This window comes from Thalassophryne amazonica, chromosome 14 (genome assembly GCF_902500255.1).
Source record: "Thalassophryne amazonica chromosome 14, fThaAma1.1, whole genome shotgun sequence".
Classification (NCBI taxonomy): Eukaryota; Metazoa; Chordata; class Actinopteri; order Batrachoidiformes; family Batrachoididae; genus Thalassophryne; species Thalassophryne amazonica.
The window spans coordinates 52,984,626-53,000,926 of record NC_047116.1 but is presented as its reverse complement, the minus strand read 5'-3'; the positions used below and the strand labels follow the sequence as shown (position 1 = coordinate 53,000,926).

Below are 16,301 nucleotides of genomic sequence, written 5' to 3'. Positions count from 1 at the left end.
GCAACTGTGTAGCTACCACACGCTTCTTTTATTCTATTACAACCCAGAGTTACATTTGCATGCAAACTCCTCAAATGTTAACGCGAACGTTTAAAAGAAACACTTTGGAAGGTACCAAATGGATTTAGAAAATAACGCGAGACTACTACATGCCACTCCTGAAATCACGCGTTGATGGCTTTATTTATTGATTTGTTTTATTTAAATTTTTTAAGAAGTATTGGGTGCGTAAAAATAAATAAATAGATGAGAATAGAATTTGGAGAAAAGCTTCTTTAAAAAAAAAAACAAGTCAACTCAAGTGAACAAGTACAGACACCTAAAGCGAAATATTTTCTTCATTTTTTGATCAAACATACAGAATGTTCTAATACATTATATATTAGTTACAAGTTATATGTCTTACATGTGATTTTTATGTTTTAAGCATTTTGCTAATGCCATTTTAGTCAGTGTATTATTATTTGTGACATTTGATTTTTACATGTGATGTATACATGTTTAAAGCTTTTTATTTATTTTTAGTAGATGTATTATTTGCGATGTTTGAATTTAAATGTGATTTTTATATATGTGACTTTTATATATGTACATGTTTATTTTATGTCTCTTCTTTTGAATTCAAAATAAAGTAATAACAACATTAATAATAATAATAATAATAATAAGTTGCAGTGTTGCTTGGATAAAATCAGTAAGATAACTGGGTTTATGTTCCACCCATTTACAGAAATGAATATATTTCCCTGTCAAGGCTACTGTCGCAGGTAAAACATATAAATAGATATGTCAGTCATAAAAAAAAAAAAAAACCCGAAAAATTTTAAATGCAAATATAAAATTAAAATCGAATAATTTCATAAGCATGTGTTGATCTTAAGGTCTTATTGATAAATATAAATCATTAAAATAAATGAACAGCATAAAAATGGCAACGAATGTATTTCCATTGTGCTCCATTTAGATTCAGATTCACGTAGTAAAAAAGGATGGATGGGTTTAGTTTTTGATGAAATATATGCGAACGGGATTATTTTGCATATCTGATCGTCACGAACAGGATTCGAACCTGTGCGGGGAAACCCCATTAGACTTCGAATCCAAGGCCTTAACCTCTCGGCCATTGTAACTTGATCACCTATTATATCACTCTCATTTGATTTTTGAAGCAAGTGCAGCATCCATTCTATACGTCCTTTTTTCCCTTTTCTTCTTATTATTTGGTGGGAAAAAGCTTGGTAATTTGTAATCTTGGTAATTTAGACTGTGTTACAATCTATGTGGGTGATTAACAAAAACGTGTAGACGTAAATACCGACACAAGAGGGAGACAAACACCATGAAAGCGCAACATCACTATATTTTATTTAAATATACTTAACACATTTTACCATCCTATGGTACGATAAAAACCAGACTTATGGCCATGTTTTATTATTATTTTTTCAATCAAAAATATGTGACATAAGCTCACTTCAATAACTCAAGAAGCTGATTTAAAAATCATCATATTGTTTTTTTGTGAACTGAGTTTAACTGCAGTCCTTTTGCTGCTATGTGAATAAGCATTATTGATGTAGACCTTCAACAGCTTCTAAAACTACTGTTTCAATTTCTCCTTTTTAAAAAATATTTTTTTTTGCATTTTTTTTTGTTGGCCGTACAGTATAAGACACATGCAAATTAAAGCTACAGTGTGTAGGATTTAGATGCATTTATTAGGTGACATGTTGTGTCACCTCTTGCTTGCCTCTACTGGTGGTTGGCTCTCACTGCGGTATTGTATCACTTCCTGTTCCGGAGCACAGCGGTGTTTTTCTGTATCTGTTAGCTGTTTAATCTGCGCAGTTAGATTGATCTAGTTATCTAGATTACGATTTGTTTCCCAGTGTAATCTTTACGTGCCTTAACTAAAGCACTCCTTCTGCTGAATCACCTCTAAATTATTTACACATTATTCACTTTGCGTGTTTTTAGGAATCCGCTAGCTTAGCGTAGCTACTAGCTCTTAGCTGATTTAGCATGGCGGCTTCTCCTGTCTCTCCTGCACTTTTCTGCTCTGGGTGTGAAATGTTTAGTTATTCCTCGGCCTCCTTTAGCAGTAACGGTACTTGTAATAAGTGTAGCTTATTCGTAGCTTTGGAGGCCAGGCTGGGTGAATTGGAGACTTGGCTCCGCACCGTGGAAAATTCTACAGCTAGCCAGGCCCCTGTAGTCGGTGCGGACCAAGGTAGCTTAGCCGCCGTTAGTTACCCCCTGGCAGATCCCGAGCAGCCGGGAAAGCAGGCTGACTGGGTGACTGTGAGGAGGAAGCGTAGCCCTAAACAGAAGCCCCGTGTAACTAGGTTTAAGGATATGATTCCTTCTTTATGTTCTCTAATGCCATATACCAACACAGTGCAGAGTAGCTACCTAAACTCTGTAAGTGAGATAGAGTATCTCGTCAATAGTTTTACATCCTCATTGAAGACAACTTTGGATGCTGTAGCTCCTCTAAAAAAGAGAGCTTTAAATCAGAAGTGCCTGACTCCGTGGTATAACTCACAAACTCGTAGCTTAAAGCAGATAACCCGTAAGTTGGAGAGGAAATGGCGTCTCACTAATTTAGAAGATCTTCACTTAGCCTGGAAAAAGAGTCTGTTGCTCTATAAAAAAGCCCTCCGTAAAGCTAGGACATCTTTCTACTCATCACTAATTGAAGAAAATAAGAACAACCCCAGGTTTCTTTTCAGCACTGTAGCCAGGCTGACAAAGAGTCAGAGCTCTATTGAGCTGAGTATTCCATTAACTTTAACTAGTAATGACTTCATGACTTTCTTTGCTAACAAAATTTTAACTATTAGAGAAAAAATTACTCATAACCATCCCAAAGACGTATCGTTATCTTTGGCTGCTTTCAGTGATGCCGGTCTTTGGTTAGACTCTTTCTCTCCGATTGTTCTGTCTGAGTTATTTTCATTAGTTACTTCATCCAAACCATCAACATGTTTATTAGACCCCATTCCTACCAGGCTGCTCAAGGAAGCCCTACCATTATTTAATGCTTCGATCTTAAATATGATCAATCTATCTTTGTTAGTTGGCTATGTACCACAGGCTTTTAAGGTGGCAGTAATTAAACCATTACTTAAAAAGCCATCACTTGACCCAGCTATCTTAGCTAATTATAGGCCAATCTCCAACCTTCCTTTTCTCTCAAAAATTCTTGAAAGGGTAGTTGTAAAACAGCTAACTGATCATCTGCAGAGGAATGGTCTATTTGAAGAGTTTCAGTCAGGTTTTAGAATTCATCATAGTACAGAAACAGCATTAGTGAAGGTTACAAATGATCTTCTTATGGCCTCGGACAGTGGACTCATCTCTGTGCTTGTTCTGTTAGACCTCAGTGCTGCTTTTGATACTGTTGACCATAAAATTTTATTACAGAGATTAGAGCATGCCATAGGTATTAAAGGCACTGCGCTGCGGTGGTTTGAATCATATTTGTCTAATAGATTACAATTTGTTCATGTAAATGGGGAATCTTCTTCACAGACTAAAGTTAACTATGGAGTTCCACAAGGTTCTGTGCTAGGACCAATTTTATTCACTTTATACATGCTTCCCTTAGGCAGTATTATTAGACAGTATTGCTTAAATTTTCATTGTTACGCAGATGATACCCAGCTTTATCTATCCATGAAGCCAGAGGACACACACCAATTAGCTAAACTGCAGGATTGTCTTACAGACATAAAGACATGGATGACCTCTAATTTCCTGCTTTTAAAAACTCAGATAAAACTGAAGTTATTGTACTTGGCCCCACAAATCTTAGAAACATGGTGTCTAACCAGATCCTTACTCTGGATGGCATTACCCTGACCTCTAGTAATACTGTGAGAAATCTTGGAGTCATTTTTGATCAGGATATGTCATTCAAAGCGCATATTAAACAAATATGTAGGACTGCTTTTTTGCATTTACGCAATATCTCTAAAATCAGAAAGGTCTTGTCTCAGAGTGATGCTGAAAAACTAATTCATGCATTTATTTCCTCTAGGCTGGACTATTGTAATTCATTATTATCAGGTTGTCCTAAAAGTTCCCTAAAAAGCCTTCAGTTAATTCAAAATGCTGCAGCTAGAGTACTGACAGGGACTAGAAGGAGAGAGCATATCTCACCCATATTGGCCTCTCTTCATTGGCTTCCTGTTAATTCTAGAATAGAATTTAAAATTCTTCTTCTTACTTATAAGGTTTTGAATAATCAGGTCCCATCTTATCTTAGGGACCTCGTAGTACCATATCACCCCAATAGAGCGCTTCGCTCTCAGACTGCAGGCTTACTTGTAGTTCCTAGGGTTTGTAAGAGTAGAATGGGAGGCAGAGCCTTCAGCTTTCAGGCTCCTCTCCTGTGGAACCAGCTCCCAATTCAGATCAGGGAGACAGACACCCTCTCTACTTTTAAGATTAGGCTTAAAACCTTCCTTTTTGCTAAAGCTTATAGTTAGGGCTGGATCAGGTGACCCTGAGCCATCCCTTAGTTATGCTGCTATAGACGTAGACTGCTGGGGGGTTCCCATGATGCACTGTTTCTTTCTCTTTTTGCTCTGTATGCACCACTCTGCATTTAATCATTAGTGATTGATCTCTGCTCCCCTCCACAGCATGTCTTTTTCCTGGTTCTCTCCCTCAGCCCCAACCAGTCCCAGCAGAAGACTGCCCCTCCCTGAGCCTGGTTCTGCTGGAGGTTTCTTCCTGTTAAAAGGGAGTTTTTCCTTCCCACTGTAGCCAAGTGCTTGCTCACAGGGGGTCGTTTTGACCGTTGGGGTTTTACATAATTATTGTATGGCCTTGCCTTACAATATAAAGGGCCTTGGGGCAACTGTTTGTTGTGATTTGGCGCTATATAAAAAAAATGATTGATTGATTGATTGATGTCCGTGTGAACATTTGTCCGTATCCACTGCCCATAACACAAACACAGTGCACCAGACCCTTTACACTCCTCTTGCAGGTCGTGAGCCCACATAGAGGTGACACCATGTGTCCCATGGTTGTAGACCCAGCCATCAGGTGTTTGACTTTGAGGATTTTCTTAAAAAGAAAGTACATCAGGGATGCAAGCCTAGATTTGATGTTTTGGTGGAAGAGAATCCTGGGTGTTTTCTGGGTGTTTTGGTGGCTTTCCTTATTCTTCTCCTTCTTGCACAGTCACTCAGTTTTTGAGAACTGTCTACTCCACACAGATTTACCACAGTGTATCCTACTGTTTGCACTCATATTTCTTCATAATTGGTGTAAATAAAGTCCAAGACATATTCAGTGACTTGGGAATGTTCATGTATCCATCCCCTGACTTGTCTGAAGAAAAGTGGCAATAAAACTGATTATTTACAGGTATTATACCAAAGGGGCCTATTACTTATGGAACCCATCATCTTGGTTTTATATTTTTAATTAACTTATATCAAGTTGTAGAGATTTGCTTTCAGTTTAAAGTTAAGAAAGAAAATTTTAGAATAATTTTTTTGTATTTGAAGTGGCATAAACAAGTTAAAATGTGTGAAATACCAAGTGCTCCAGTACTTTTGGAGGACACTTAATCTGCATGGGGCAACATGGTGGCCTAGTGGTTAGCACTGTTGCCTCACAATGAGAAGGTCATGGGATTGATTCCCACTTGCGGCCTTTCTGTGTGGGGTTTGTGTGGTTTTTCTCTGGGTGCTCCAGCTTCCTCCCAAATAAATTGGAAAGTTTAAATTGTCCGTAGGTGTGTGTGCGGGTGTGAATGTGTTCGTTTGTCCATATGTGGCCCTGTGACAGAGCAGGGTCCCATCCAGGGTCTACCTTGCCTTACGCCCTATGACTCCTCCAGCCCCCTGCAAGCCGATCTTGGATAAGCGGTTGAAGGTGTGTGTGTGTGTATCTGCATGGGAGCCCTTTATGGCCCCTCATGGATGGCGTCATTTTGCACCACTATGTTGATGCAGGAGCCCAAAAAGAACGTAATTACACCATCTTTAATATCTTGCAACGTAATACTCAAGAACAAAAGAAGATGAATTGGGGGTTGCTCCATTCGACAACATCTACAGGTTCCTAGTGCAGGCTAAAAACTTTGAAACCCTTCATTTTTGGAAACATGCAGGGAAAAATAATCATGACCTGTAAATAGCATAATGCAATTTGCAGCCTCACCACGAGATGGAACTAAATCCTACCTAAATCTTAACACACTGTGGCTTCATGGATGGGATCTTTTGCTATGAAGAACTTTGTAGCTATGTTTTAGAATGTTCCTGTCTGTCCTTGTCAAAGTCACTACCTCTTCCTTCTAACAATGCCATACTTTAAACTATTATCTTTCCTGTAGATTTTTGTTTAATTTAGTACGCTTAATCTTCTGTCACTGCTTTGCATTGCAGTGTTTCTGTTGCATTTAGTCAAAAAAGACTTTTGGAGATTTTCAAGTCCAGACTTAAGATGCACTTATTTTCCCTTTCATATGGCTAGCATACTGGTACAGTTTTGTTTTATGCTTTTTACTCTTTTAATTCATTTACTCGTATTAGTAATTGGAGCGGGCTGCGGCCTCAACTTTACCTAAATTCTGGGTCTTTTAGTGAAGTTTAGGGCTAGTGGCCGGCGATCACCTTAGTATTTCTCTGTTTTTCTTGTTGTTCAATGCTGGCAAATTATACAGTATTTTTTGTTTTTCTGATGCCTAATTCTGTTTTTTCTCCCTGTTTAAGGTGCAGCTCCATCCAGAGATGGGAGTTGTATTTGTGTTGGCGATCGTCCTGTCCTGTGCGCCAATTGTATTTCTTGTATATTTGTCCATGAATTGTTCTGTAATTTATGTTTGTAGCATGGCCCAAGCAGAGGGTCACCCCTTTGAGTCTGGTCTGCTTGAGGTTTCTTCCTCAGAGGGAGTTTTTCCTTACCACTGTTGCTCTGGGGGTTGGTAAGGTTAGACCTAACCTGTGTGAAGCGCTTTGAGGCAACTCTGTTGTGATTTGGCGCTATATAAATTAAAATAAATTGAAAAATAAATTGAAATTGAAATGTCTGAATGCCTCTGAAGCTACTCAACTACAAACTAAGTGGACAACTTGTGCTGATCTGTGCATGTTCACCAAAAAGTTAGCACACATGCACATCTGCCAATTATACACTCACCGGCCTCTTTATTAGGTACACCTGTTCAATTGTTTGTAAACACAAATAACTAAACAGCCAATCACATGGCAGCAACTCAGTGCATTTAGGCATCTAGATGTGGTAAAGTTGACTTACTGAAGTTCAAACCGAGCCTCAGAATTTGGAAAAAGGGGATTTAAGAGAAGATGACCGTGGCATGGTTCTTGGTGCCAGACAGGTTGTCTGAGTACTTCAGAAACTGCTGATCTACTGGCATTTTCACACACAACCATCTTTAGGGTTTACAGAAATGATCCAAAAAACAGAAGATATCCAGTGAGCGGCAGTTGTGTGGACAAAAATGTCTTGTGGATATCAAAGGAGAATAGGCAGACTGGTTGAATGGGCGACTGCATGATGTTATCACCTCAATATGGACCAACATCCCTGAGGAATGTTTCCAACACCTTGTTGAATCTATGCCATGAAGGATTAAGGCAGTTCCGAGGGCAAAAGGGAGTTCAATCCGGCACTAGCAAAGTATACCCAATAAAGTGGCTGTTGAGTGTATAAGTTAAATGCTTCCTCCATCTTGTGTTAACTTCCTGTATTATGAAGACAAGGAGTTGGGTTGGTAACTCCACAGCACACACTTCCAATCATATGACCATTTATTGTATGATTTTTGTAACCTGATAATGAATGGGTTTAACCTACACTAGATCTCCAACACTCTGTGGATTACTGAAGGTGCTTAAAGAATTAGGAAAATATATGATTCAAAAATATGTTTCGACGTGCCAAATGGTTTGAAGCTATGGTACCTCACTGTATATTGATGAAAAGGTGAGAATTACAAAGTATAAAACACTATCACGTGTCTGTGTTGATGATTAGAGTCGTATTGTGTTTTTGATTACATGATGTACAGTGCACATAATAGGAGTTTTTACAATTTCAATCCTTTGCATTTTCATTATTTTTCTTTAGCAACTGCCTAAAAGCAAAGATCTAGTGTGCAGAAAATTTGGCATTTTGTGTTTATGTGCATTGTAAGATCTTGTTCACTCCAGGGTCTCATCTGTTCCCTGGGGTCCTTGGGGAAGGGTTCTGGGATAGGGTCTTGGGGTCCTGACACTTGTATCAAAGAGAACTCAAGTGATAATTTCAAAAAAGTAAAATGTAGATCAGTCTTGTCAAACATAATAATGCAAAAATGTTGGGCTTCATACAGTAGTGTTCAGAATAATAGTAGTGCTATGTGACTAAAAAGATTAATCCAGGTTTTGAGTATATTTCTTATTGTTACATGGGAAACAAGGTACCAGCAGATTCAGTAGATTCTCACAAATCCAACAAGACCAAATATTCATGATATGCACACTCTTAAGGCTATGAAACTGGGCTATTAGTAAACAAAGTAGAAAAGGGGGTGTTCACAATAATAGTAGCATCTGATGTTGATGCTACAAACTCAAAACTGTTATGTTCAAACTGCTTTTTTAGCAATTCTGTGAATCACTAAACTAGTATTCATGATTTCTTCACATCTGTGAGGCATTAATTTTGTTGGTTTGGAACCAAGATTTTGCTCGTTTACTGGTGTGCTTGGGGTCATTGTCTTGTTGAAACACCCATTTCAAGGGCATGTCCTCTTCAGCATAAGGCAACATGACCTCTTTAAGTATTTTTACATATCCAAACTGATCCATGATACCTGGTATGCGATATACTCGTATAGGCCCAACACCATATAAAAAAATGAGGTGGGCTTCATAGATAATTGGCAAAGCTTCTGGGGAAAACCTGGTCTTGTTAGGAGAGACGGCATCCATCCCACTTTGGATGGAGCAGCTCTCATTTCTAGAAATCTGGCCAATTTTCTTAAATCCTCCAAACCGTGACTATCCAGGGTTGGGACCAGGAAGCAGAGTTGTAGTCTTACACACCTCTCTGCAGCTTCTCTCCCCCTGCCATCCCCTCATTACCCCATCCCCGTAGAGACGGTGCCTGCTCCCAGACCACCAACAACCAGCAAAAATCTATTTAAGCATAAAAATTCAAAAAGAAAAAATAATATAGCACCTTCAACTGCACCACAGACTAAAACAGTTAAATGTGGTCTATTAAACATTAGGTCTCTCTCTTCTAAGTCCCTGTTGGTAAATTATATAATAATTGATCAACATATTGATTTATTCTGCCTAACAGAAACCTGGTTACAGCAGGATGAATATGTTAGTTTAAATGAGTCAACACCCCCGAGTCACACTAACTGTCAGAATGCTCGTAGCACGGGCCGAGGAGGAGGATTAGCAGCAATCTTCCATTCCAGCTTATTAATTAATCAAAAACCCAGACAGAGCTTTAATTCATTTGAAAGCTTGTCTCTTAGTCTTGTCCATCCAAATTGGAAGTCCCAAAAAACCAGTTTTATTTGTTATTATCTATCGTCCACCTGGTCGTTACTGTGAGTTTCTCGGTGAATTTTCAGACCTTTTGTCTGACTTAGTGCTTAGCTCAGATAAGATAATTATAGTGGGCGATTTTAACATCCACACAGATGCTGAGAATGACAGCCTCAACACTGCATTTAATCTATTATTAGACTCTATTGGCTCTATTGGTAAATGAGTCCACCCACCACTTTAATCATATCTTAGATCTTGTTCTGACTTATGGTATGGAAATAGAAGACTTAACAGTATTCCCTGAAAACTCCCTTCTGTCTGATCATTTCTTAATAACATTTACATTTACTCTGATGGACTACCCAGCAGTGGGGAATAAGTTTCATTACACTAGAAGTCTTTCAGAAAGCGCTGTAACTAGGTTTAAGGATATGATTCCTTCTTTATGTTCTCTAATGCCATATACCAACACAGTGCAGAGTAGCTACCTAAACTCTGTAAGGGAGATAGAGTATCTCGTCAATAGTTTTACATCCTCATTGAAGACAACTTTGGATGCTGTAGCTCCTCTGAAAAAGAGAGCTTTAAATCAGAAGTGCCTGACTCCGTGGTATAACTCACAAACTCACAGCTTAAAGCAGATAACCCGTAAGTTGGAGAGGAAATGGCGTCTCACTAATTTAGAAGATCTTCACTTAGCCTGGAAAAAGAGTCTGTTGCTCTATAAAAAAGCCCTCCGTAAAGCTAGGACATCTTTCTACTCATCACTAATTGAAGAAAATAAGAACAACCCCAGGTTTCTTTCAGCACTGTAGCCAGGCTGACAAAGAGTCAGAGCTCTATTGAGCTGAGTATTCCATTAACTTTAACTAGTAATGACTTCATGACTTTCTTTGCTAACAAAATTTTAACTATTAGAGAAAAAATTACTCATAACCATCCCAAAGACGTATCGTTATCTTTGGCTGCTTTCAGTGATGCCGGTATTTGGTTAGACTCTTTCTCTCCGATTGTTCTGTCTGAGTTATTTTCATTAGTTACTTCATCCAAACCATCAACATGTTTATTAGACCCCATTCCTACCAGGCTGCTCAAGGAAGCCCTACCATTATTTAATGCTTCGATCTTAACTATGATCAATCTATCTTTGTTAGTTGGCTATGTACCACAGGCTTTTAAGGTGGCAGTAATTAAACCATTACTTAAAAAGCAATCACTTGAACCCAGCTACTTAGCTAATTATAGGCCAATCTCCAACCTTCCTTTTCTCTCAAAAATTCTTGAAAGGGTAGTGTAAAACAGCTAAACTGATCATCTGCAGAGGAATGTCTATTTGAAGAGTTTCAGTCAGGTTTTAGAATTCACATAGTACAGAAACAGCATTAGTGAAGGTTACAATGATCTTCTTATGGCCTCGGACAGTGGACTCGTCTCTGTGCTTGTTCTGTTGGACCTCAGTGCTGCTTTTGATACTGTTGACCATAAAATTTTATTACAGAGAATTAGAGCATGCCATAGGTATTAAAGGCACTGCGCTGCGGTGGTTTGAATCATATTTGTCTAATAGATTACAATTTGGTTCATGTAAATGGGGATCTTCTTCACAGACTAAAGTTAATTATGGAGTTCCACAAGGTTCTGTGCTAGGACCAATTTTATTCACTTATACATGCTTCCCTTAGGCAGTATTATTAGACGGTATTGCTTAAATTTTCATTGTTACGCAGATGATACCCAGCTTATCTATCCATGAAGCCAGAGGACACACACCAATTAGCTAAACTGCAGGATTGTCTTACAGACATAAAGACATGGATGACCTCTAATTTCCTGCTTTTAAACTCAGATAAAACTGAAGTTATTGTACTTGGCCCCACAAATCTAGATAACATGGTGTATAACCAGATCCTTACTCTGGATGGCATTACCCTGACCTCTAGTAATACTGTGAGAAATCTTGGAGTCATTTTTGATCAGGATATGTCATTCAAAGCGCATATTAAACAAATATGTAGGACTGCTTTTTGCATTTACGCAATATCTCTAAAATCAGAAAGGTCTTGTCTCAGAGTGATGCTGAAAAACTAATTCATGCATTTATTTTCCTCTAGGCTGGACTATTGTAATTCATTATTATCAGGTTGTCCTAAAAGTTCCCTAAAAAGCCTTCAGTTAATTCAAAATGCTGCAGCTAGAGTACTGACGGGGACTAGAAGGAGAGAGCATATCTCACCCATATTGGCCTCTCTTCATTGGCTTCCTGTTAATTCTAGAATAGAATTTAAATTCTTCTTCTTACTTATAAGGTTTTGAATAATCAGGTCCCATCGTATCTTAGGGACCTCGTAGTACCATATCCACCCCAATAGAGCGCTTCGCTCTCAGACTGCAGGCTTACTTGTAGTTCCTAGGGTTTGTAAGAGTAGAATGGGAGGCAGAGCCTTCAGCTTTCAGGCTCCTCTCCTGTGGAACCAGCTCCCAATTCAGATCAGGGAGAGAGACACCCTTTCCTTTTTGCTAAAGCTTATAGTTAGGGCTGGATCAGGTGACCCTGAACCATCCCTTAGTTATGCTGCTATAGACGTAGACTGCTGGGGGGTTCCCATGATGCACTGTTTCTTTCTCTTTTTGCTCTGTATGCACCACTCTGCATTTAATCATTAGTGATCGATCTCTGCTCCCCTCCACAGCATGTCTTTTTCCTGGTTCTCTCCCTCAGCCCCAACCAGTCCCAGCAGAGGACTGCCCCTCCCTGAGCCTGGTTCTGCTGGAGGTTTCTTCCTGTTAAAAGGGAGTTTTTCCTTCCCACTGTAGCCAAGTGCTTGCTCACAGGGGGTCGTTTTGACCGTTGGGGTTTTACATAATTATTGTATGGCCTTGCCTTACAATATAAAGCGCCTTGGGGCAACTGTTTGTTGTGATTTGGTGCTATATAAAAAAAATTGATTGATTGATTGATTGACCATAGTAGGAGAAACATACCCATATCATGATGCTTGCACCACCATGCTTCACTGTCTTCGCTGTGAACTGTGGCTTGAATTCAGAGTTTGGGGGTCGTCTCGCAAACTGTCTGCGGCCCTTGGACCCAAAAAGAACAATTTTACTCTCATCAGTCCACAAAATATTCCTCCATTTCTCTTTAGCCCAGTTGATGTGTTCTTTGGCGAATTGTAACCTCTTCTGCACGTCTTTTATTTAACAGAGGGAGTTTGCGGGGGATTCTTGCAAATAAATTAGCTTTATACAGGCATCTTCTGTCACAGCACTTACAGGTAACTCCAGACTGTCTTTGATCATCCTGGAGCTGATCAGTGGGTGAGCCTTTGCCATTCTGGTTATTCTTCTATCCATTTTGATGGTTGTTTTCTGTTTTCTTCCATGCGTCTCTGGTTTTTCTGTCCATTTTAAAGCATTGGAGATCATTGTAGATGAACAGCCTATAATTTTTTGCACCTGCGTATGTTTTCCCCTCTCCAATCAACTTTTAAATCAAACTACGCTGTTCTTCTGAACAATGTCTTGAACGTCCCATTTTCCTCAGGCTTTCAGAGAGAAAAGCATGTTCAACAGGTGCTGGCTTCATCCTTAAATAGGGGACACCTGATTCACACCTGTTTGTTCCACAAAATTGACGAACTCACTGACTGAATGCCACACTACTATTATTGTGAACACCCCCTTTTCTACTTTTTTTTTTGCTAACAGCCCAATTTCATAGCCTTAAGAGTGTGCATATCATGAATGCTGGGTCTTCTTAGATTTGTGAGAATCTACTGAATCTCCTGGTACCTTGTTTCCCATGTAACAATAAGAAATATACTCAAAACCTATTAGTCACATAGCACTACTATTATTCTGAACACTACTGTACTTCATACGAGTACAAAGGTATATGACAATATCTGACCCCACCCCAGCAACACTCTGGCTTTTTTTAACTATTACCATTGAGGGTTTATTTTTTCAATATTACTACATTGTAATCTATAATTATTTTCCAACATGTCTGCTTCACTTTACCCCTCCAAAAATGTAATATGAAATATCATTATATAACCTGCTAATAATAATTTTTAATCAAATACGTGGTAAAAATTTGCCACTTTTCCCCACCCTACCCATGCAGATGCAAGAAAAGACCTTGCAGTACTTTACAATAGTTTGGATAATGTTCCCATGTTCCGTTTTAATCATCAATCTGATGATCTGTGGAAAACATTAACCACAATACACTTGATGTACTGTAGGACAACACGCGTTTTCATTAACTGCACGTCATAAATTCATGAGCACCCCCTCCTCTCCATCCCCAGGGTGGGGACATTGATATTCCTCATCAGAGACACATTTCTTACAAAGGCATACCAGTTTTAGGTTGCCCCCACCATTGTTGCATGAAAATAAAAAAAAATTAGGCATATATTGATTACATGTCCTATGGCCTATTTATCCAACACTCCACTTAATCTGGAGTTCTGAAAATGAAGCACACAGTCAAAGTTCCAAAAGCTTTATTGATACACACATTATGATAGTTCAAAAAGAAATTCCTGCAAGTTAACTAGATGCGAGAGCCAAGCATGAGGGTGTTTCCACCGATGTACACCAATAAATCTGCTATTTGGGAAATATCTTTGGTTTAAGTGATGTACTAATACAATCAGGATATAAAGGACAAAGAAAAAACTATTACAAATGGTTTTGCTATACGTATAACATTGAAGGTATCTGGCCAACATAACTTTAGACAAATACATGGTTTTCAGTTGATTAACAAAAACAATTAAAAGCAGACAGTGACACACATGTACCTCTCGACGAATACTATCCTACACTGGCAGAAAGCTATTTTTTTTTCATTAATAAAAAGCCAAAAATATTTTGAAAATTGATGCTCGCAGAATGTACAAAAGTCAAGAGTGTTTTTCAGAATTGTGATTTAACCAAAGTAGTATAACCCCACACATGCAATTAAATCAGAAAACATTTAGTTTTTTTAAAATAATAATATTGATCATCATCATCAGCTACATTATCCCTATTTATTTTAGCAAACTGACAGCTTTTGTCTAAAATGAAACCATTACAAACTCATTTCATTTTTTTTTTTTTTTAAATATCATAAAGGTTTCCAATATATAACATCCATCCATTTATACAGTGAATTTCTTACATATTTTTCATATTATAAAATTATTCTGACACTAATAATTACACCAGGGTTCAGGAATTCCATGCTAAATGCTCAATGAAACCACATTAATTTCCTCTCTTCCAACATGTCACATGTTCATTTGAACCTCTTGCTGCTCCACAGATGCCCACTATTATAAACAACCTTCTTATCTTCAACAAAAAATTATTTCCCTGTCCCTAACCTGCCCCCATTTCCACTATGAACTCATTCCCGGGAACCTCTGTAGGATCTGAACACTTGTGGCTCACTTGTGGCACTTGGAGAAAATGCCAAAATATTTTTAGGGAGTCACAGCATGTGATGTCTGTAACTTAAACAGCTGGAGCTCTATGAGTCACAAACGTTACGCATAACTTCCAAACATGACATTTACTCTTGTACCTTAATTGCAGCCATTTCAAAGTAAAACTTTCATTGCAGTTGCCATCAAATATTGATCACACGCAGTGGTCAACACAGTTCCGCTAATCTACTAACTGCTAATTAGCAAAGCTAACTTTTTCGTTAGCAGATAAGCTTTTCAGCTAACTTTGAAAACTATCAGCGGACCAGTTAGCTCCTGCTAAATTTACTTACGCTAACTTTCAGTCCACTAACTTTTTTTTGCTGGTAAAATGATAACGTTTAATGGTCAAAAACGTTTGTAAACCCTAAAATCATACGTTAGTTCCTGTCTGTTGTGTGTCTGCCGAGATGACAGTTAAATCGACAGTTCGTGTGTCTGCTTTAAAGACAGCGTGTACATGCAAATCTTTACTTTTTTAAAGTGAAGACACTTTTTATTTTTATGTAAAGACAAAACTTACATTCGTTTTCTTCGGTGGGGAAGCTCAGCGTGACGAGTGAGGTGTAGATTTTACCAGTCGTGTTGAACGCAACACGACCTGTTCCTGTGTTTATAAATGCAATACAGAGATAAACTGTGTATAATATAATTATAATTAATATAATATAATATATATATATATATATATATATATATTATATATATATATATATATATATATATATATATATATATATATATATAATATAATATAATTAATATTGCAAATTATTGCTTTTTCTAAAGATGATGACCATGTTTGGGATTTAATTTCTTATTTATTTTCTGTGCATTTCTTTTGTGTTTGTGAACGCAGCTCCGTTAACAGTTTATAAATATATAATGTAGAGATCAACTGTGACTTCTAATACTGTGATTTATTGCTTTTGATAAAGATGATGACAGTGTTTGGGGTTTTGTGTTTGTGATCCTGAATTTACCCAGCAGCCCCTGCAAGTTTATGAGTAGCCGACAGTGTAATCCAATGTGGCTGCGATTGAGTCAGTACTAACGGTTAGCGGTTAGTGGTAACTTCCGCTATTTTTTTTTTTTTTAGCAGTTTATCGGTTTAGAGTTAAAAAAGTTAACTTTTCAGTTAGTGGATTAATGTTTATCAAAGCTAACTTTTTGGTTAGCTGTGCCCACCACTGATTACACGGGAAGGTACAAGGAATTTCTGAGTAGGTTCAAAAAAGATATAGCATCTTGTACTATCATTGATTTATATACAGAAAAATGG

General features: G+C 38.0%; 1 non-coding gene across 1 annotated transcript; it reads right to left on the bottom strand.

The window, feature by feature from the left end:
* Window positions 1-1,048: 1,048 nt before the first annotated feature.
* Window positions 1,049-1,130, bottom strand: trnas-cga. Its single transcript has one exon. It is a non-coding gene; the product is annotated as a tRNA-Ser (tRNA).
* Window positions 1,131-16,301: the final 15,171 nt, after the last annotated feature.